Source organism: Mauremys mutica, unplaced genomic scaffold (assembly GCF_020497125.1).
Source record: "Mauremys mutica isolate MM-2020 ecotype Southern unplaced genomic scaffold, ASM2049712v1 000363F_np12_subseq_1:178050_obj, whole genome shotgun sequence".
Classification (NCBI taxonomy): Eukaryota; Metazoa; Chordata; order Testudines; family Geoemydidae; genus Mauremys; species Mauremys mutica.
The window spans coordinates 28,175-51,573 of NW_025422924.1; the positions used below are offsets into that span (position 1 = coordinate 28,175).

The window sequence follows — 23,399 nt, forward strand, 5'->3', positions numbered from 1 at the left end:
TCCAGATCATTTTAAATTTCAGTTCTATCCTCCAAAGCACTTGCAACCCCTCCCAGCTTGGTATCACCCGCAAACTTGATAAATGTAAGAGAGAGACTCTGCTGCTGGGAGGGTTTCACCATGTGTCAGAGGGTCACACCCTGGTGGGAGGGGGCTAGGCCTGTACTGGGATAAGGTCACTCTGTGCTTCACAGTGTGGCAGAACCTAGAGTGTCCATTAGCAGGCGAAAATTCTGGGAGGAATCAATATGTGGAAAGGACAAAAACCCTGTCTGAATTCTCTCACATTGCCCTTCTCGCCTTGGCAGGCTACAGAATAACGTCCACGTTTCGCTCCAGATCATCCCCTCCTCCCAGAGGGAAGGAAATGGCTGCAATGGAGCTGGCTCAGGTAAGGGATTCTCAGGGAGCTGGTGGTGGGTTCTGCTTGGAGGGAGAGAATCAGTAAATGTATAGGAGGGTGGGAGCCAGTAATGAGCTGCCAAAATATTAACAACAGGTTCCCTCCTCCTCACCTCACGAGGGGGTCATGCCCCATCCTACCCCCCCATGCTCCTTGACACCCCCCGACCCATCCACCCCCTTTCCTGTCCCCTGACTGCCCCCTGCCACCCCATCAAACCCCTCCTCTCATTCTTGATGCCCCCCCAGAGCCTCTGCCCCATCCAACCACGCCTTCTCTCTGTCCCTGACTGCCCCCCAGCACCTCATCCAACCCCTGCTCCTTCCTGACTGCCCCCCGGGACCCTTGCTCGCAATCAATCCCCTTGTTCCCTGCCCTCTGACCGCCCTGACCCCTATCCACCCCCCCACAACCCACCGAACACCCCCTCCCTGCCCCCCTTACCACACTGCCTGGGGCCAGGACCAGGTCCGCGACTGGGCCGCAGGACCCGACTCCCCGAGCCGGACTGGAGCCGCTCGGCTGGGACCGGTGCTGCAGGGCCCGAGCTGGACCAGGTCGGAGCCACTCGGCTGGGACCAGCCCGAGCCAGGGGTGCTTGGCCGGGACCCGGCTGGGACGCTCGGCCGGGGCCAGGGGGAACTATTAACTAAGGTTTGTAACCTGTCCTTTAAATCGGCTTCGGTAGCCAGTGACTGGAAGTTAGCTAATGTAATGCCAATATTTAAAAAGGGTTTTAGAGGTGATCCCGGCAATTACAGACCGGTAAGTCTAACGTCGGTACCGGGCAAATTAGTCGAAACAATAGTTAAGAATAAAATTGTCAGACACATAGAAAAACATAAACTGTTGAGCAATAGTCAATATGGTTTCTGTAAAGGGAAATCATGTCTTACTAATCTATTAGAGTTCTTTGAAGGGGTCAACAAACATGTGGACAAGGGGGATCCAGTGGACATAGTGTACTTAGATTTCCAGAAAGCCTTTGACAAGGTCCGTCACCAAAGGCTCTTACGTAAATTAAGCTGTCATGGCATAAAAGGGAAGATCCTTTCATGGACTGAGAACTGGTTAAAGGACAGGGAACAAAGGGTAGGAATTAATGGTAAATTCTCAGAATGGAGAGGGGTAACTAGTGGTGTTCCCCAAGGGTCAGTCCTAGGACCAATCCTATTCAATTTATTCATAACTGATCTGGAGAAAGGGGTAAACAGTGAGGTGGCAAAATTTGCAGATGATACTAAACTACTCAAGATAGTTAAGACCAAAGCAGATTGTGTAGAACTTCAAAAAGATCTCACAAAACGAAGTGATTGGGCAACAAAATGGCAAATAAAATTTAATGTGGATAAATGTAAAGTAATGCACATTGGAAAAAATAACCCCAACTGTACATACAATATGATGGGGGCTAATTTAGCTACAATGTGTCAGGAAAAAGATCTTGGAGTCATCGTGGATAGTTCTCTGAAGATGTCCATGCAGCGTGCAGAGGCAGTCAAAAAAGTAAACAGGATGTTAGGAATCATTAAAAAGGGGATAGAGAATAAGACTGAGAGTATATTATTGCCCTTATATAAATCCATGGTACGCCCACATCTCGAATACTGTGTACAGATGTGGTCTCCTCACCTCAAAAAAGATATTCTAGCACTAGAAAAGGTTCAGAAAAGGGCAACTAAAATGATTGGGAGGTTGGAGAGGGTCCCATATGAGGAGAGATTAAAGAGGCTAGGTCTCTTCAGCTTGGAAAAGAGGAGACTAAGGGGGGATATGATAGAGGTATATAAAATCATGAGTGATGTTGAGAAAGTGGATAAGGAAAAGTTATTTGCTTATTCCCATAATACAAGAACTAGGGGTCACCAAATGAAATTAATAGGCAGCAGGTTTAAAACAAATAAAAGGAAGTTCTTCTTCACGCAGCGCACAGTCAATTTGTGGAACTCCTTACCTGAGGAGGTTGTGAAGGCTAGGACTATAGCAATGTTTAAAAGGGAACTGGATAACTTCATGGTGGCTAAGTCCATAAATGGCTATTAGCCAGGATGGGTAAGAATGGTGTCCCTAGCCTCTGTTCGTCAGAGGATGGAGCTGGATGGCAGGAGAGAGATCACTTGATCATTGCCTGTTAGGTTCACTCCCTCTGGGACACCTGGCATTGGCCACTGTCGGTAGACAGATACTGGGCTGGATGGACCTTTGGTCTGACCCGGTACGGCCGTTCTTATGTTCTAGCCGCTCAGGTGGAACCGGACTGGGCCGCGCGCGCCGCCCCCCCCCCCGCCCCGGCTTACCTGCCTGCTGCTTGTTTCAGGCTTCCCGTGAACATTTGATTCGTGGGAAGCAGGGGAGGGGGAGGAGAAGGAGGGCGGAGTGTTCAGAGGAGAGGGGGAGGTGAGCTGGGGCCGGGGGCCGGGTGGACAGCTGCCCAAGCCTTTGTTAAATTTAAAAGTTTTTTAGAACCAGTTGTCCTGGAACAATCGGTTCTAAAAAGGCTTCTAAATTTAACAACCGGTTCATGCGACCCAGCTGGAGCTCACCACTGGTGGGAGCTGCTAGATGTGGTGGGAGGCAGGAAATATCTTGGGTGGAGAAAGGAAGGGGACAGGATGTGACAAACCTGCTGAGACTTGTGTACTCTAGGGTGCGATGGGTTGTCACCCCGCTGTGCCCTCTAACCCTCAAGCTGGGCTGGCCCTTCTCACACTGCTTTGCTGGAGATTCAGCCAGCCTCTCCAGGCCCTGTTATCACCCAACACGACAGCAGGTGGCGGCATGCAGCCAACTAAGCTACCTGAGTGCTTTACCTAAGCCACTCAAGGAGAGAGAGAAGACAACAGCCAATTTCCCAGCGATAACTGTTAGCAAACAGATCAAAGCAGATTACTTAGCAAACAACCAAAAACTCAAACCAAGCCTAACATACTAGATGGATAGAATTTGAATTAGCAATTTCTCACCCTGACTGATGCTACAAGCAGCCCACCAAGTTTCCATACACAAGCTAGAAATCCCTTTACCCTGGGACAGCACTTCCCCCAGTTCAGTCTTTGTTCCTCAGGTGCTTCCAGGAGTTCTCTTGTCTGGGGAATGAGGCCAAGAGATGATGTCACACCCCACCTTATGTAGCTTTTCCATATGGCAGGAACCCTTTTTTCTAAACTCAGTTCCCAGTCCAGTTTGTGGAAAAATACAGGTACCAAAATGGAGTTTAGTGTCAAATGGTCTGGTCACATGCACTAGCATGTCCTGCTGAGTCATAGTAGCAGTGACTCATAGGCTGGCTGAAACATTCACAAGAAGGCTCAGCTCTTCCACGGTCCATTGTCTTTGTTGATGAGCCATGAACACTGTCTGGCTTCTTCATTGTTGTACCTGAAAGGCTCGTTGTGGCTGTTACCCAGAGTAGGCACATTTGAAAGACAGATACAGAGTCAATATCCATAACTTCAGATACAAACATGATCCATGCACACAGGTAGGATAATCATATTCAGCAAATCATAACTTTTCCAGTGACACCGCACATGACTCATCTTGTACAAAATGCCTCAGGTCCTAATCATATTATAATCCTGCCACTATGCTGAATATGGGCTATAGTGTCAGATAGGTCCTAATGTCAAGGCTCAAGTGTAGAGAATGAAACTTCCCGTCTTTGTGGAACAGGAAATAACCCTCTAGTCAGGACTGGGAAAACTTCCCAGACTCCCAGTGCTGGAGCCTGAAGCTACTGACACTTCATTAGTTACCCCCACCCCCAGTCTTTGTGGCAACTGCAAACGTTATCGGTGATGATTTTATATTCTCTTCCAGGTCATTGATAAGAATGTTAAATAGCACAGGGCCAAGATCCAATCCTTGTGGGAACCCCCTAGAAAGAAATCCACTCGACCATGGTTCCCCATTTACAATCATAGTTTTTAATCTATTTAATGTATGCCGTGTGTATTTTGTACCTTTCTAGTCAAAATATTGTGCTGAACCAACTCATATGCCTACATATATTACATCAGTACTATTAGCTGCAACCAAACTTTTGATCTCATCCAATAAGGATATCCAGTTAGTTTGACAGGATCTATTGTGTCTAAACCTTTTAAATGGGTACTAATTATATTACCCTCCTTTCTTTATTAATGAAATCCAGTATTGGCTGCTCCATTCTCTTGCCCAGTATCGATTTCAGACTGACACACTTGTAATTAACTGCGTCATCTCTTTTATACTTTTTAAATATTGGCACAGCATTAGCTTTATTCCAGTCTTCTGGAATTTCCCAAGTGTTCCAAGTCTTAATTAAAATCAACATTAACAGTCCACCACGCTCCTCCAGCAGGTCTTTCAAAACTCTAGTTATCTGGACCCACTGATTTAAAGACATCTGACTTTAATAGCTGCTGTTTAACATCCTCGTGAGTTACTTTTGGAATGGAAAGACTGTCAGCGTCAACGTCTTATGATATGAGTTACATCATCTGTTTTTCTACAAATCCAGGAGAGAAATATTTATTGAACATTTTTACCTCTTCTGCATTATTTTGATGATTCTGCCATTTCCATCTAGTAATTTACCACTACCATTGTTAGGATTAATTTTGTACTTTTAAAAACTTCCTTCTTATTTTCATTGGTTGATCATTGATTTCTGATAGCTTCCCTTGCTAGCTTTCTACAATTCTGACCTTCTAACTTAGATTCTTTACTATTGACTTCCCCTTTCTTCCATATATTTTATGTGGAGAGTGTTGGGATTCCTACCAGGGAGCCACTAGCAGGGTCCAGAGACAGCCCCACCTCCTATATCTATCTCTGGCTAGTAGCTATGTGACAAATGTGAAGACCCTGCTTCCATCTGTCAGCTGGGAGACACAGAGGTTCTCTCTTTCCACCCTCTGATGCCTCCTGGCTGCTCTAAGCAAGGTGAGGTGGGACTCTGTTAACATGTGCCTCCCAGAGCTTCCATTCACCTGATGCTGCTGTTCTGTGAGTAGTGGGGTTGTGAGTGGGGCAGCAGGTCCTGAGTGTTGGACTCTTGCTCTTTCAGGGGCCGGTGACCTTCGAGGAGGTAGCTGTATATTTCACCAAGGAGGAATGGACTCTGCTGGACCCCACTCAGAGAGCCCTCCACAGGGATGTCATGCAGGAGAACTATGAGACGGTGACCTCACTGGGTAAGGAGTCCTGTCCCCTGGGTTATTAAAGCTGTGGGGTCTCTAAAGAACCTGAGCAGTAATAACTTTATTCATCATCCAAGTTTGACAAGTTTCTTTGCCCCCTTTTTTTCCTTATCTCCCATATACAAGCAGGCAGCAGGGAGGGAGGAGGTAATGAGAGATGAGGAGGGAACAGAAGAAGCTCCCAAGGTGTCGGGAGGTGATGCCAGCTGCCAGTAATGGGAAGAAGGAGAGGGGAGTGTGAAGGAAGGGCACCCAGGAAGTGGGCTGGGTGGGTCAGTGGGAGGGAGGAGAGGTTTCGGGATCTAGAGCTGTGGGGGATCCCAGACCTTTAACCCTGAATCCATACCCAAACCTCAGGTAAATCCCAGACTTCAGCATAACCACTCTCACAAAGCCTCAACGTAATATAAGGCCCTGAACTGTAGCAAGCTTAAGCTACGTTTACTAAATCGAATCACTAAATCGACCAGGCTGGATCGATCTCAGTGTCAATCCCGGCTGTAGTGTCGACCTGCCCTTAATAACCCATTTATCTATGTTCACCTCCTTGCCCCTCCACGCATGTTCCAAGCTAATAAGCAATTCTCTGAGAATGACATCTTACCTCTAGTGAGTATGAAATTGCCCACAAGACGTGAGACTGGGTCATAGATCGTAAAATCAGGTCGGGGTCAACAGGAGTGAGAGTTTGGAGAAAGTCTTGTCCCCCCTCTCCCCATCTGCAGCAGCCACAAGCTGTCTTCCCTCCAGGCTCCTTGGATCTCTGAGCCTGTCCCTCCTGAGGCTGCGTGGCCCAGTTCTTGTTTCTGACCTTCTCCTTTTCCAGAAGAATGAGAGGCTGTTGCTCCTGAATGTTAGTGTGTAATTCCCCAGCCTTCTCCTCCCACTGGGGGAGTTTAATTCTCCCTCCCGTTACACCTGAGTAACTAGATTTCCTAATTCCCCAAAATGTGCTTTTGCAATGTCACAGTTCTGGGGTAGCGAAGCCTTTGGCCTGCCTCCATGGTCTGCTCACGGAATGGCCCCTCAGGTGTCAGGCCTCCAGCCAGCCCCTCTCTATGGGCAGGGACCCACATGCCTCTCCTTTTTGACCAGGGTTTGAGGATTGCAGCTTGTCCTCCACTGTGTTTGCTGGACTAACATCCAGTTCCTGTGCTTTGCTTTCTCTCCGGGGGCTGTGAGCAGTGTGTCTGAGATAGAGGTGGGACTTTTGGTGATACTTGTATGATGCCAATGCACACCTCAGTTTCCTGCTGTGATTGGTATTGCTATGATTCTAAAGAGCAGGAGACGTGAGGTGTTTTGTCATGTAGCTGTCATGGGGTGATATGAATGGGTCATTAAGGACTGGCTGGGAGTAGCCTACATCAATGGAATACCCGACAGAGACAAGGGAATGATTGTCACCCAGGGCCGCCCAGAGGATTCAGGGGGCCTGGGGTCTTTGGCGGCGTGTCCCCCTTATCCGCTCTGACACCACCGAGCATTTACCCTGTGTCCCCCTTACCAGCTCTGATGCCGCAGAGCATTTATCCTGTGTCCCCTGTTCCTGTTCCCCCTCCTGTTTGACTCAGTTTATATAGTAATATGCTCAGCTATATCTTTGCTTAACCAATCATTGTATTGAAATTTAACTAACCAATCCTAACACATTGAAACATAATTCTCTAACCAATTGTATCCCACTACCCTAATTAACTTACACTTAGCAAAATTAATTGTACAGCAGACAAAACCAGTTAGACAACCAGACTGATTAACATTGTAAAAGTGGTGGCCATAAAAATAAAACAATACAGAAATGAGGGTTTCACAACCACAAGCATTGAGAAGTGATTTCTTGCCAGACAGGCTGCTGTCAAACTAAGTTTTCTTTAACCATCTTAAGATCTGTTTCTTTATCTGGTGGTGATGGGCACTATCGGGACAGGATCATCTTCCTTACAGCCCAATAGCACCTTATTTCAGTGTGACTGGTTTGGGATGTGAGGGTGTGACCCTTCGCTTCCCAGCTTATGGCTGCCCCTGCTGCTTAGCCAAAGGCCTTAGCCTAAGAACAAGGCCTCAGACGGTCACAGTAAGAGAAGGCCCTTACAAATACAGACAGTGATTTTGATTCTTTGTTTTCGTACTCCTGTAACTAGCTAAGTGATAAAAATGCCCCTAAGTTCTTAAACTATAGGCTTTACAGGCTGGCCTGAATATCTCTATTCTAACAGTGGGGTCTATCCCTTCCCCCATTCTGTGTCTGTCTTGTCTATTCATATTGTAAATTCTTCAGGGCATGGGCCATCTACTATTCTGTGTTTGTACTTCTCCTAGCACAATGGGGACCCACTGTTAGTTGGTCCTTAGGCAAAGTAATGAATATGATTTATAATCATAATAATTCTCCTGCCACTTTGAGCCAAGAAAGCTGGCCTTGGGATGTTACTGCTTAAAAATGAGCTGGGGGTTAAAACCATGGACTATTCTTTGTGACAAGTATCCCACAAATTCCACTGACCTCCCTGGTTTTCTTTGCCTGCAGTAGGGTTTCCAGTTTCCAAACCTGATGTGATCTCGCAGCTGGAACGAGGGGAAGAGCCGTGGGTCCCGGACCTCCAGGGCTCTGAGAAAGAAGTGCTCCCAAGAGCTGCCTGCACAGGTGAGGAATTGGTTAAACCAACTCAACAACTGTGCGGGAATGCAGGAAACATTTGGGATGCCCTACAAAGACCCTGTGAGCTCTCCAAGTTCAGGATTGTTCCCTGCAGATGTGGAATCATTATGGCAGATCTCACTCATGGCTTCCCTCCTATTCTGACTGACAACTGGCAGCAGGTCCCGCCCCGATCTCTCTTTCTCCTGAGTGTTCTCGTGAGATGCAGACCAAAACTGATCCCTTCCTCTCTCCTCTGGGGAAGGTTTTGGGGAAAATCAGTTCCTGATAGGTTTGATCTCTCCCACACATATTTTGGATTGTTCATCCCTTTTTCCATTCCTCTCTCTGAGATTTCCTTTCTCTCAGGTGCAGGTAGTGATCTATGTCCGGATTCTCTCTGTCTCCCATCAGGTGAAGGGATGGTGAGTCAGAATGAGCAGGAGAAACCCCATCAGGAAGATGCTGAGCAAGGAGAACCACATGGAACTTTATCAGGAAGATCCAAAGGGAATGTTTCCGGGAGTTATGCACTCCCAGAAAAAACAAAAGCCTGTGAGACTCAGCAGAGGCCAGAGGGAAACTTTAGTAGCCACTCAGACCTTATAACAAGCGACAGAATCAACTTTGAAGAGACACGCTACATGTTCCATGAGTGTGGGAAAAGCTTCAATCGGAGCTCTGCCCTTATCACACATCAGACAATCCACACAGGTGAGAAACCTTATGAACGCTCTGAGTGTGGGAAATGCTTCATCGATAGTTCAGCCCTCATCTCACATCAGCGAATCCACACAGGAGAAGCACCCCACAGATGCTCAGAGTGCGGGAAAATCTTTAGTAGGAGCTCTACCCTGAACACACATCTTAGAATCCACACAGGGGAGAAGCCCTACACATGCTCTGAGTGCGGGAAAAGCTTTAGTCACCGCTCTGCCCTTATCAGACATCAGAGAATCCACACAGGGGAGAAGCCCTACACATGCTCTGAGTGTGGGAAAAGCTTTAAGCACAGCTCAAACCTTACCAAACATAGGAAAATCCACACAGGTGAGAAACCTTATGGATGCTCTGAGTGTGGGAAATGGTTCTTTAATCGTTCAGACCACTTCTTACATCACAAAATCTCGCAGGTGAGAAGCCCTACACAAGCTCTGAGTGCGGGAAAAGCTTTAGTCAGAACTCACACCGTATCAGACATCAGATAATCCACACAGGGGAGACACTGTACACATGCTCTGAGTGTGGGAAAAGCTTCAAGCACAGCTCACATGTTGTCTCACATAGGAAAATCCACATGGGAGAGAGTGTGGGAAAAGCTCTGAGTGCACGAAAAGCTTCAATCAGAGCTCAAGCCTCATTAGACATCACAAAATCCACATGAGAGAGAATTGTAATAAATCCCTTGACTAGTGTTGGCCAAAAATGTTTTTTAAATAAATCACATTTGCTAATTCCCACATAGTGATTTTTGCACCATCTTCACCGTGGTCTCTCAGCTCCACCAGATCAGTTGCCTGCTTCTGCCTTTTGCAGCTCACCCTTCTTTGGGGTCAGTCCTGTGATCTTTTCTATCAACTCCTTTCCTTTTGAGTCACAGGAGTGTGTGTCCCTCCAGCCAGGAATGTTCATCCCTCCAGGTGGGGGGAGAGAGGTTTGATCCCAACAAGCTACACTGAGGCAAAAACTATCTGTGCCTGACAGCCACTAGGGCTGTACATGTCGTTGGCTGCTCAAGTTAGTGATCTTAATGTAAAAAATTGTAGTGCAGATGCAGCCCAGGTGCAGGGGTTGGCATTAGCTTTCCCCTTGACCTGACCTAAACCCCATCACTTTCCCTAGTCTAAACAAACCCTGAGCACCACGGTTATACTGTTCCCCCATTTCACAGCAACTGTTAGTCATCGAGTTCTCCCTTGGGGAACAAATTGTTTCATTCCCAGTTGCTCTGATGTTGCTGCAGGTTGAGCTGGGGAGCAGATATTTTTATGATCATTTTCCACACTTAAAATATATTGAACTATAACAAAGAGCAGGAACATGGCAGGGATAGGGAAAAATGTCATTTCACCCGCTGTAACTACAGACGTAGTTCGGGTAAGTCAGAGGGATTCCCTTATTCCCTATCACCATCCTCCTTCCATCCGTGCTAGAACCTAAGAATCCTTTTCCTTTCCCCCGTTGTGGGATAGGAGACTCCCAAAAGTGCTCCCTGGGCTATAGCACATGGCTAAGCTCAGAGAATAAATCCCAAATAGCCCCTGAGCTTTGCTTTTTGAATTCTGTGTTTCCAATTACTTCAAGCCGGGGCATTGTGATTATTTACCAGTTTCTCTAGCACTGTTCCTACCACTGTTTCTGTAACATATTTTGTTTTTTTGTGGGACAGGGTTGTTATTCCTTTGCCTAACCCCAACCTCGAAGGCCAGGGGGTCTGTTTTCTCTGGCCCCTCCCCACAGACAAATCTGACAGGGTTGAACCTGCCAGGAGCAAACAAAAAGCCCCATTGGTCACACACACAAAACAGATAGACACACACAAGACACAGAAGAAACTGAATTATTTGAGCTATCAACATTTCCACTTTCCCACAGCATGTTAGTTCTGAAGGTTGTTTTAATTTGTTTATTTTCTTGGAACCAGAACTGGGGAAAGAGACATTGGAGTCAGTGGAATTACAGCAGGAAGGGATTAGTCTCATGATTCGTCACTAACCAAAGCCTTTGTGAACAGAGCGATAATGTTACTGAATGGTCTGGCTAACCCTGCAGTTAGAAACAATCAGCTCTATGGGTGTAAATTGACAGAGGCTCTGCTGCTGATCATGAAATAGCAGCTGTTTAAAGGTAATGTGCTTCTATTTCAATGCCTCTGGAAGTACAGAAAACAAAGATCTGTGTTAAAGGAAAGTTGCCATTTCTCAGAGCCCCAATTTCTGTTGTGTGTGTACAGGAAGGTTTGAATGTGTAGCAGGTAGTTTGCTAAAACTTAGCTATTTTATGTGTGTAACAGGCTCCTGCCCACCTCCAGCAGAGGTTTCAATCACATAGACTCATGGACTTTAAGGTCAGAAGGGACCATTATGATCATCTAGTCTGACCTCCTGCACAAAGCAGGCCACAGAATCCCACCCATCCACTTCTATAAAAACCCCTAACCTATGTCTGAGTTATTGAAATCTTCAAATTGTGGTTTGAAGACCTCAAGCTGCAGAGAATCCTCCAGCAAGTGACTCATGCCCCATGCTGCAGAGGAAGGCGAAAAACCTCCAGGGCCTCTGCCAATCTGCCCCGGAGGAAAATTCCTTCCCGACCCCAAATATGGCGATCAGCTAATAATGAGCATGTGAGCAAGACTCCCCCGCCAGCACCCAGGAAAGAATTCTCTGCCGTAACTCAGATCCCAACCCATCTCACATCCCATCACAGACCACTGGGCATACTTACCTGCTGATAATCAAAGATCAATTGCTAAAATTAATTGCCAAAATTATGGAAGGGATGCCATCATACCATCCCTTCCATAAACTTATCAAGCTTAGTCTTAAAGCCAGATATGTCTTTTGCCCCCACTACTCCCCTTGGAAAGCTGTTCCAGAACTTCACCCCTCTGATGGTTAGAAACCTTTGTCTAATTTCAAGTCTAAACTTCCTAGTGTCCAGTTTATACCCATTTGTTCTTGTGTCCACATTGGTACTGAGCTTAAACAATTCCTCTCCCTCCCTGATATTAATCCCTCTGATATATTTATAAAGAGCAATCATATCCCCCCTCAACCTTCTTTTGGTTAGGCTAAACAAGCCAAGCTCTTTGAGTCTCCTTTCATATGACAGTTTTCCATTCCTCGCATCATCCTAGTAGCCCGTCTCTGAACCTGTTCCAGTTTGAATTCATCCTTCTTAAACATGGGAGACCAGAACTGCACACAGTATTCCAGATGAGGTCTCACCAGTGCCTTATATAACGGTACTAACACCTCCTTATCTTTGCTGGAAATACCTCGCCTGATGCATCCTAAAACTGCATTAGCTTTTTTAACGGCCATATCACATTGGCGGCTCATAGTCATCCTGTGATCAACTAATACGCCGAGGTCCTTTTCCTCCTCTGTTACTTCCAACTGATGTGTCCCCAATTTATAACTAAAATTCTTATTATTAATCCCTAAATGCATGACCTTGCACTTTTCACTATTAAATTTCATCCTATTACTATTACTCCAATTTACAAGGTCATCTAGATCTTCCTGTATGATATCCCGGTCCTTCTCTGTGTTACTACCTCCCAGCTGTGTGTCATCTGCAAACTTTATTAGCACATTCCCGCTTTTTGTGCCAAGGTCAGTAATAAAAAGGTTAAATAAGATTGGCCCCAAAACAGATCCCTCTAGAACTTCACTAGTAACCTCCTTCCAGCCTGACAGTTCACCCTTCAGTACGACCCGTTGTAGTCTCCCCTTTAACCAGTTCCTTATCCACCTTTCAATTTTCATATTGATCCCCATCTTTTCCAATTTAACTAATAATTCCCCATGTGGAACCGTGTCAAATGCCTTACTGAAATTGAGGCAACTTACTGAATGTCACACAAATTAGTCCATCCCTCCCCATATTCAGTCTCTGACCGGAATGTTAGAATGAGGCAGAGAACTGGGAAAGTATCACAGTAGGAATACATTAAAAAGTGGGATTAATCAGAGCTGGGCTGCAGACAGAGCCTGTTCTAGAGCTGGTGAAGTGACAGGGACACACTCCTGCTAGTGCTGGCACTGAAATAACGGCAGAAGCAGATCGAAGAGAATGAGCTCATGGGCAGCTGCCCTGTCAGTGCATCACTCACCTGGCAGGTGTTACACAAAACACAGCACTTCCCCCCACTGCCACCACTTCATTATACTGGCCATGGGGCTGTTTGTCCTGCAGGACTTTGATCTCTCTGGGTGGTCCGTGGTGATTCATAACAGAGCCATTAGGGGAGCAGGAGTCATCCCAATGGAAATCTCTCCACTTCTTTCTCAGTGTTACCTTCTTAGCCCTGGCTTTGGAGATGACATTAGCCTTATCCTGTCTTGATTTTAGGTAGGATTTTCATCACCTTCTGGGGCTTGGCAGCTTAGAACTTTTGAGGGCTTTTCTCTGCCTTTTTGGTCCCCGCTGCAGTCAGTACATTCTAGACATGGGCATGGTGACCTTCCTGGGGATCTTGACAGCTTTAGCCAACTTCTTGGTGGCTATTTTCCTGCTCAGAGCCACTGTCTTCTTCTCATGCCTTGTCCTGGGGGCCCAGCTGCTGGTTGAATGGGAAGGAGCCAAAGTGCTGGTGACTTTAGCCCGCACCAAGTTGCCTTTGCTCGTCAGATTCCTGAACCCCAACTGGATGTGGTTCTTGTTCTTCTGCACAGCACAGCCCTGGAGAGGAGGGATCTGCAAATGTACATTCATATGATCCCTTTGTTTAATTGATGAAAACATAAACTAGACACTTAGAGGATTGGAACTGATTTCAGCTGATGGGCAGGTTTGCTAGGTTTTTATGCATTTGGACAGTGAAATGTTGAGTGTTTACATTCATTTCAAGCATCCCCGTATAGTGGAGCTCCTGAACATAATGGAGAATGGTAATCAAAATGTTTTCCCTTTTTTAAAAAAAATAAAAAAATAAAAGAATAAGGAGAGGCTTATTAGAGGGCACTTAGATTTGAAGCAAGGACCACTTGATCTGTAGTCAAACACTCTACCACTGAGCTATACCCCCCTGAGAGCAGATGCTTTCCCCATTGTAGCTGAAGCACATCAGTGATTTCAATAGCAGGGGCAGGTTCTCTCTGGGGCACAGAGATTTTTTGGGGAGTTGGTGGCTCCTTTCTTTCCTCACCCTGGAGTAAACTCAGCTTTTTATTCCATGGTACATGTTTTATGGACTAACAGCAGCAGCTTGAAGAAAGAGGAGAGTGAATATCTCACTCTCAGGGCTGAAGGTGGCCACGTCCTCTCTGCCTGACAGTTGCCATTGGAGTTGAATGCCCCGACTCAGACTAGAGACACAGAAAGGTTTTGCTGTTCGTTGAACAGCAAAGGAGATTGTGTCTGTGTGTGAAACTGAGGAGGGACATGAAACGCCCACAGGGTGGCGCAATGTCCTAAGCTAAGGCAGGAGGGTGAAGGAATGAGGCTGAGGAATGACTGAAGTGGACTCACCTGGGATTGAAATGACATTTGTTTGTGTCGGGCAGTGAGAAATGTGACATTAATTCAGATGCAGGGTTGAGGCTTCTTTAGCTCCTTGTAGAACGTGAACTTGATTTCCCAGAAGGAAGAAAGGGAAAGTCTGGGGCGGCCTTTAGTCCCTGGCTGGAGCAGTGTATAAAAAAGGCTCCAGAGACGCAGCTGGCAATTACAGGCCACTGAGGCTAACGTCAGTACCAGGCACATTGGGTGGAATTGTAGAGCCCAATGATTAGACTCATAGCTAACCAGGATTTGCTGGGTGTATCTATTGGGTTTCCGGGAAACGGGGCGGGCGGAAGCCCGCCCAATGCTAATGGATCCCCCCCTCAGCCTAAGGGGAGGATCCACAGGGCCTCAGAAACCCACTAATTCCGGGGGACAACTAATAAAAGAACAGGGACAGGAGTGCGGTCAAAGGGTCATAAGAAGGGAGCCTGACGGGGACACGGAGCAGAGAACCCCGGACAGCGCCCACTGCTCCTCGAAGGCGTCAAGGGAGCCAGCGGACGCCGCCCAGAGGAACTCCGCCCAGAGACATGAACGGACTAAGGACCGGAAACAATCCCCACAGTCGCAGGAGTCTCCATCAGCCAACCGCCTCTCCCTGGTTGCGTAGATGGCCATCTTAGCCAGGGCAAGGAGGAGGTTGACCAGGAGGTCCCGCGGCCTTGTGGGGCCATGGATAGGGAGTGCATGGAGAAGGAGGTGTGGGGGAAAGTGCAGCCAGAAACGCAATAGGATATTGGTGAGGAGCCAGTATAGGGTCTGCAGCCTGGTGCACTCTAAATAAACGTGCACCAGGGTCTCCACTTTGTTGGGTGTAGCGAGGTGGTCCCCTGCTCCTGCCCTGCGGGGCTTGAAGCAGCCCAGGAGAGGGCTGGGGCTGGGGCAAGGAGCCTGGGCTGATTGGGGGAAGCAGGCTCAGCTATGGCCATGCCCCAGTCAGGCCCAGCTAGCCCCTAGAAGAGGCTGTGAGCCAGGAGCCCAGTCAGTCTCCCTCTGCTTGTAGTGAGAGAAGGGCCTGGCTGCAGGGACCCAAGCAAGACACCTAGAGTGGGAGCAGGGCTGGGGAAGGGCCAGAGGAGCTGGGAGCTCTGGCCTGGAAAGCCCCAGGCTGCAGGCCTGACTATAGGCTGAATAGGTGCAGGGCTGCAATGGGGCAGCCCAGTGGGAAGCAGAGGCGGCAGGTCCAAACCCCTTTGCCTGTGATGAGTGGCTCACACTGCAGTCTGCCCCAGTGAATGGGGGCTGGATGGAGACTGGGCAGTAGCCAAGACTGAGGTGAAGTGGGGATAGTGGGTGGGGGTTCCCCTGGGAGGGAGAGACCCAGAACTGTGGGGGTACTGCCAGGGTAAAAGGGGCACTGGGGTCCTGGGAGGGACAGGGGGCCAGCTGCGGTAAGGCAGATCACCGGCCTGCAGAGGGCACTCTGACAGCTGGAGAGCTAATTCCCAAGACAACCAGCAGGAGGCGCCGCCGGGTGAGTCTGCCCCCGCTTACAGTGGGGAAGAATGAACATGGTTTTTGTAAAGGAAAATCATGTCTCACGAATCTACTATAATTCTTTGAGGGAGTCAACAAGCATGTGGATAAAGGTGATCCCGTGGATATAGTATACTTAGATTTTCAGAAAACCTTTGAGAAGGTCTCTCCCCGAAGGCTCTGAAGCAAAATGGTATAAGATGGAAGGTCCTCTGTGGGATAGGTAACTGGTTCAAAGGCAAGAAAGGGTCTGATTTTCAGAATGGAGAGAGGTAAATAGTGGTGTCCCCCTGGGGTCTGTACTGGGACCAGCACCGTTCAACATACTCTGAAGTGATCTGGAAAAAGGGGTAAACGGTGAGGTGGCAACATTTGCAGATGATACAAACCAACTCAAGTTAGTTACGTCCAAAAGAGAGTGCAAAGTGTGACAAAGGGATCTCGCCAAACGGAGTGAGTGGGCAGTAATAAGGCAGATGAAATTCAATGTGGATAAATGCAAAGTAATGCACATGGGAAAACATGATCCCAATTCTACATTTGAACTGATGGGGTCTAAATTAGCTCTTACAACTTAAGAAAGAGATCTTGGAGTCACTGTGGATAGTTCTCGGAAAACATCTACTCAATGTGCATCGGCAGTCAAAAAAGCCAACAAAATGTTGGGAAGTCATTAGGAAAGGGATGGCTAACAAGACAGAAATATAATATTGCCTCTCTATAAATCTGTGGTATGCCCACATCTTGAATAGTGGAGCTGGCCCTCATCTCAAAAAGATATATCGGAGTTGGGAAAGGTACAGAAAAGGGCAACCAAAATGATTAGGGAGCTTGAACAGCTTCCATGTGAGGTGAGATTAATAAGACTGAGGGGAGTTTTCAGCTTGGAAAAGAGATGACTAAGAACTAGGGGTCACCCGATGAAATGAATAGACAGCAGATTTAAAACAAACCAAAGGAAGTATTTCTTCATCCAACACAGTCAACCTGGGGAAACTTTGCCAGAGGATGTTGTGAGGGCCAAGACTATAACAGGGTCCATCAAAGAACTAGGTAAGTTGATGGAGGACAGGTCCATCATTGGCTATTAGCCAGGATGGGCAGGGATACAAAACCATGCTCTTGTCCCCAGCCTCTATTTGCCGGAAGCTGGGAATGGGCGACGGGATGGATCGCTTGATGATTCCCTGTTCTGTCTATTCCCTCGCGGGCACCTGGCATTGGCCACTGTGGGAGGACAGGATTCTGGGCTGGCTGGACCATTGGTCTGATCCAGTATGGCCGTTCTTATGACCAATAGAGGGCAGTCCTCACCAGCAATATTTATATTTGGTGCACTGAAAGGGCTAACTTTCCAAAGCTGACCCAAAGGTTTAGTAAAAGTGTTTTGGAGAAAAACTCTAAACAGAACAATGTGAATGAAAATTGGGAGCTATTGTTTGAGGAGCTTGTTAGATGGGCCATAAGCTACATTGCATAATTAGCTGAGCTTGCAATGGCCTTCCACTAAACTCGCTGACATTTCTCCGTCTGCAAATGTGGTACCCATTTTAAAACCTAGATCCAATCAATTACAACATGTCAGGGAAGATTCTAGGCATCAATTATCTGATCATTGGGTTGATGGTGATAAACAAGAGATTCTCATAAGGCTCCCTCCCTCCTCCCAAGAGCCACCCTCATCCTCTCTCCCCTTTCTGCTCCAGCATCCTTTGCAAACTTTCGAAGACAGATGCCTTGTGATGGCCTTCGCTCTTGGGGAAGTTGCCTAGTGGTCAGGGTTTCGGTCCTTCGGGGGAAAAGGGCGTGGCAGATGAGCCCAGGGCCCCCCATGGGCTCTGACCCAGGCCACTCTGAGGGCAACATTTCCTACCACCCCGCTATTGTCCAAAGTTTGCAGTTTGTCACAGGAAGCTCTGAACGGTGTCAGCTCACTGCTTGGCACCTCTTTGCGGCCGGGTATGGCAAGGCAGCTCTCTCCTTCTTGGGGTGGCAGCTGTGTCTGTTACACTGACAGATCCGGGTCGGTGACTTGTCGGTGGGTGGGATCAAACTGGGAACTCAGGAGCTTAGTGCGTGGGCCTCCACAGCATGAACTGAAAGCCACCTGGCTGCTGGCTAAGACTGTAGAAAAGACTCATTTTATCTCTCCCTCTAAGTGATCCCGGTGCCACTAGCTGGGACGCCCCACCACACCCTGGAGGTGTGTGGGTTACGTACTTCCCCTAGCTGAGGAAGCGCATCCTGAGCTTCGGAGAGTTTCCAGCTGTAATCCCGGACGACCCCTGTAACAGTGCGACCACTCGCAGGACACTATTGAGAGTATCAATTCAGGACAAATTGCTTCGAGCAGGGCAGTCACAGCCCAAGGCTGGGTGCCCTTTACTATTAAAGCACGTCACAGCAGCCATGCAGAGAGGACTTTGGTTTTACCCCACTGGCTAATCGAACATCATACAAGCAATTCCCTCAGCTATTCCAGTTCCCTTGTATCACCACCAGCACCGCTCCTTATGGGGATGAATGGTTATGAAATCCGATACCCCAGTAAAAGAAAAAACATTCTCTCAAAGGACTCCAAAGGACCAAGCCCCAGATGCAGGTGAATAGATGAGTCAGATCTTACCCACAAATCACGCTCTTGCAAATCCTTTAGCATCTAAAATCTAAAGGTTTATTCATAAAACGAAAGAAATATAGATGAGTTAAAATTGTTAAACGAAATCAGTTACATCTAGTAATGTCAAAGTTCTTGGTTCAGGCTTGTAGCAGTGATGGAATAAACTGCAGGTTCAAATCAAGTCTCTGGAGTCCATCCACAGCTGGGATGGGTCATTCAGTCCTTAGTACAGAGCTTCAGTTTGTAGCAAAGTCCCTCCAGAGGTATGAAGCAGGATTGAAGATAAGATGGAGACGAAACATCAGCCTTTATAGTCTCTTGCCATGTGGTCTTTGTGTTCTTTGTCCCAAGGACACTCTATCCAGTATCAGAGGGGTAGCTGTGTTAGTTTAGATCTGTGGAAGCCAGTAAATAATTAACAAGGTTTTGAAGAGATCTTAATGAATGTTAGTTAGCATGAGTTAGGTTAACTGTGACCCTGGTGACGTGAGGAAGCAAGATAATGTAAGACAGAGTGAATTGTGTGAAAGTTATTACGACCTTGCAATATGCAGTCTTGCAGTCTTGTTTTTCTAGTGAGATAGCAGAAAAGCTTATGTATAAACAAAATGTATTTGTTGCTTTTTACTGTCTCCATGAGTGTCTAAGCTTGTCTGTAACAAAGGTATAAAGGCTTGATGTAATTGTTTACCAGTTGAGAGACCTGTCCAGGACCCTGTGTCCTATGGCACTCTCTCCCTCCATTGTAATTACTGGAGAAATAATAAAGTATTTAATTTTGCTGCACCCAAACAAAAAGCGAGAACAAGTTTTTCTTCGACAATTTGGGGGCTCGTCCGGGATGGCAACGCCCACGGACCCACAGACAACTACTACGGATCATTCCCCTTCGAACCCCATGCCGCCACATGAGAGGTATGAGACCTTTTGAAATCTCTATTGGGGTATCGGAGGAGGACTTTCCGTGAGGACGTCTGTCTCTGTTGGGCTCACGCCATCTGAACTTATTGACTGTGCAGCAGGATCAGATGCAAAGTGGTATTGGGGAGAGGCCCCAATAAGGTTAGTTTATAGCAGTACTGGGAACTGCTGAGTTGGCCAAGGAAATGCATAAGGTAATGCATAAGGTAATGCATAGGTAAATGCATTAGAATGCACCGGTGCTGAGGGGTTTTTACCGCCTCGAGAGGGGTTGTCATACCGCCTCATGGTATTGGTCCGGACCAGGTAAAGATGCATCATGGTTAAAAAAAAAAAAAAAAAAAAAGATAAAAAGGTTGAAAAAGGGTTAAAAAGAAAAAGGAAGAAAAAGAGGCCTTGGGGTGTGTGTGTGTGTACACCAGTGTGAGTGGCTGTTACCGGGCTAGCCCAGTAACTAGTGGATCTTTAGGAGATCCGACCCACGGTGGGCTGACTCAGCCTGGCATAGTCCGGCGAGGAAGCTGCCTGGGTCTAGGGGTGTGTGAACCCATCTTCCCTCCCCTTTCCCTTCCTTGTGGGCTACTGACAGTCTGATCATCTCCTTGGTTTTTGAGCCGCTAGCACGGACAGGACACCCTCTCTGTGTGTGTAAGTGGAAAATGGGTAAGGGACAGTCTAAATATTCCACCTTACCCCCTAAGGGTGCCCCAGCATATTACATGTACGTACATTATGGTCCTAAAACCTGCAGGTATTTAAATGATTGGAATCTGTATACGCTTGAAAATTCATTTAAACAATGCCCATTAGAAGGTACCTTCAATCTAGATAAGATCATATATCTCAGTGGAGCTTTAATCACAGAGAAAAAACCTCTGACACAGTGTGAGCAATTTGTCTAGGAACGGGTTAATTTGAAATTCGGCTTAGCCCTGAGATAAAGGAGAAGTTGTTTTGTCTTCAAGGTCATGAATTAGTGCGGACTATGCTAAGTGCAAAGAAAACTGCTTTCAGCACCAGCTGCTTGTGGAAAATAGAGGCACTACAAGTTACAGAATTGGAATTATATTTGCAAAGCTTAACTTCCCAGTGAGACATGTGTGAGTATTAAAGTGGTTTAAGGCTTGGGGCATTCATATTTTTCCTGAGTGATGTGGGAGTGTTCCCAATACTCTCCATTGTTGTTTTATTATTTTTAATGAAGCTTTAAAATTTGGATACATGGTGTGATTTCTCTATCTACCCCCCCAGTCCTGCAATGTCAGTTTGATCACCTGACATAAGGGATAATTGGTAACAGAAATTTGTCACAGTTTGGTGAGCAATAGAGAATTGGGAAGCCCTGTAGAATTTACACCATCTATCTGTTTTACCCTTGTTATTTTATGTTTGCTTTGTTTGGTATTGTTTGGTATTATATGATAAGGATTGTATGGTTAAAGGTGAGCCCTAACAGAATAAGGAGACACTATTTGGTTTTGGTGCACTATTTAGCTTTGGCTCTGTTTTGTTTAACCGGTTACTGATGTTTTTCTGCTCTGTTCATTTGGGCGTTAGGTGTGTGAGCGGAACTGAACTTCTCGTTCGTAATTCCTCAGGGTGGAAGCCATGTGTGCGATGAAGCTCTGAGGTTGTCCTGAGATTTTTACAGTCCCGCCCCCCTCCCCCCCCCCCCCCCCCCGTAGCGGACAATATAATAGAAGTAGAAAAATTTGGCTTAGACTGTAATTTTCTTTGCTTTTTGTGTAATTTTCTTTTCTGTTTAAGTGTCAGCGGACAAATGGGTGGGTCTCTGGGTAGACCCCCAAAGAGGTTTGGATTATGTGTTAAGTGAATGGCCATGTATTTTTGCCCATGTGGCAAGCCTTACTAGGGAGGACTCAGGTAGTCTTGTGAGTAGAAATGTTTTGCGGACAAGACCAGAAGGGTGGGGGCTAGTTGAGTAGCCCACCCTCCTAGCTAAGAACTGGTTGTGGAACAAGCTCGTGTCCATGGACGGGATGATTCAGTGAGGAAAAAAGGATCGGGCCCCGGCGGACAGGCAACAGACAGAGTGATTGGAAAACAGGTTGGAAACTTTTGAGGGTGTAGTGGAAAGAAGGAGTAAGTGAATATAAGCATGAGGATTTCAAATACTCAGAAGGATATTTGGAATGGTGATTTGCATTGGTAAAGTGGCTGTTGGAAGGAAAAAGCAATTGATTTTTAAGGGAAAATGAAAAATTGACTCTGTGTTTGCTGGGGGGAACAGCACTTGAACTTTGTGAAAAAGCTAAAGAGAACAGTTTTTTTGGTGTCTTTGACATGTTTGTGAATGAATTCAGGCAAAGAAATTATTAGATTGCACTCATTTGGCTATGAACGATTTTGTTAAATCAGTTGAAGAATGTATACAGTGCTATGTAATGAAATTTTATTAGGCCCTACAGGCACTATACGTGGGGATGTTTTCTTTCAGTGTTTAAAAGCAGGAGTTAACAGTAAAAAAAAAAGCAAGCCGGAGAGCATCTGTGTTAATGCAAATTAACTAACTGATAAGGTAGAGGCCGCTGAACCAGGGCTGTCTAAGAAGCACATACGAGAAAATATGGGGTAATTCCTCTGTTTTGCCTAGAATCAACAAGAGTATTTGTATATTTTAAGTATTTAACTGCCCCGAAGAGGTGGATCTCTGTTTTGTCTTTCAGATAATCAAAGAACATTAATGCCAGCTGCACAGCATTCAACGTACTATGATTTACTGGCAGTCACAATTATGTTGTGTGTTCTATGTTCTGTTTTGTGGTGTTTTGTCTCGTGGCCAAAAATTGTTGTGTTTAATATTTTCATGAGATGGTCTGATTTGACATCAAGCGAAAATGTTGCATTGCAATGCAGATACTTGTTTTGTTCAACTTAGAATACAAAGTGTTTAGTTATATCAGAAAAATGTGATATACTAAAGTCTAATACATTTTCTTCAGTAAGAGAAAGAAACTACATTGGCCAAATCTTTTAATTGAGAATTGTTGTTAAAATCATACTGACAGTCTTTGGAAGCAAGGACATGAAAAGTTAACCCACTCCCCATATTGTACGAGGGATCCTTCTGGCTACCTCAGACTTTTAGCCAGAGGGCTGGGGATGGTGGATAGCTATTGGACTAGAAGTTATATTAAGTGAACTTCTCAAAGTGAGTGTGCTTGTCCTGGCTTGTTCTTCCAAAGTTCTGTAATAAGGTTATTTTAGTGAAAGGGTATATGTGGCATACATTGAATGATAATACTTCTGTACTGTATAACAGTACTGTTTATGTGTTCATGGTATGAAAAAGGTGTATAATTGAAGAGTAAAAGTTTCCTTTGTAGGTTAAATGGAAAAAACAACCAGAGAATGGCTAACATGCGCTGGCCCCAGTCAAGGACGCCGCTTGGCTGCCTACCAAGGGAAGGGGCGGGGGAATGGTTGCTGCAATTACACGAGATTGGTGTGCAGCGGCCAGCCCACTCACCTCCTTGGGGACCTTTTGTAGATATTCAGATTGATTTTATTTAAATGTCTACATGTTGTGGTTATGGATATGTATTAGTTTTAGTTGATGTATTTACCACTTGGGTTGAAGCTTTTCCCTGCAGGAAAGCAGGTGTCAGGACTGTTGTGACATTTTGCTTAAAGATTTTGTGCCACGTTTTGCCATCCCTGTGGGTATCAACAGTGATCGTGGAATTCATTTTTACTGGACAGATTGTAAAGGAGTTATGTGCAACTCACTGCCCTCACCACCCACAGTTGGGACAGTGGAACGCCAGAACGGGATTTTAAGGAATATACTGGCCCAGATTTGTGCTGAAACGAACTTAAGGTGGCCGGATGCCCTTCTTTTGGCACTGAGGTGTATGAGAGCCATTCCCAATCGAACGACTGGACTCAGCCTCATGAAAT

General features: G+C 46.3%; 1 long non-coding RNA gene and 1 other non-coding gene across 2 annotated transcripts; one reads left to right on the top strand and one right to left on the bottom strand.

The window, feature by feature from the left end:
• Window positions 1–238: 238 nt before the first annotated feature.
• LOC123357185 lies at window positions 239–8,172 on the top strand. Its single transcript, XR_006575512.1, has 3 exons — window positions 239–391; window positions 5,454–5,580; window positions 8,117–8,172. It is a non-coding gene; the product is annotated as an uncharacterized LOC123357185 (long non-coding RNA).
• Window positions 8,173–13,910: 5,738 nt separating this feature from the next.
• Window positions 13,911–13,982, bottom strand: TRNAC-ACA. The gene has a single exon. It is a non-coding gene; the product is annotated as a tRNA-Cys (tRNA).
• Window positions 13,983–23,399: the final 9,417 nt, after the last annotated feature.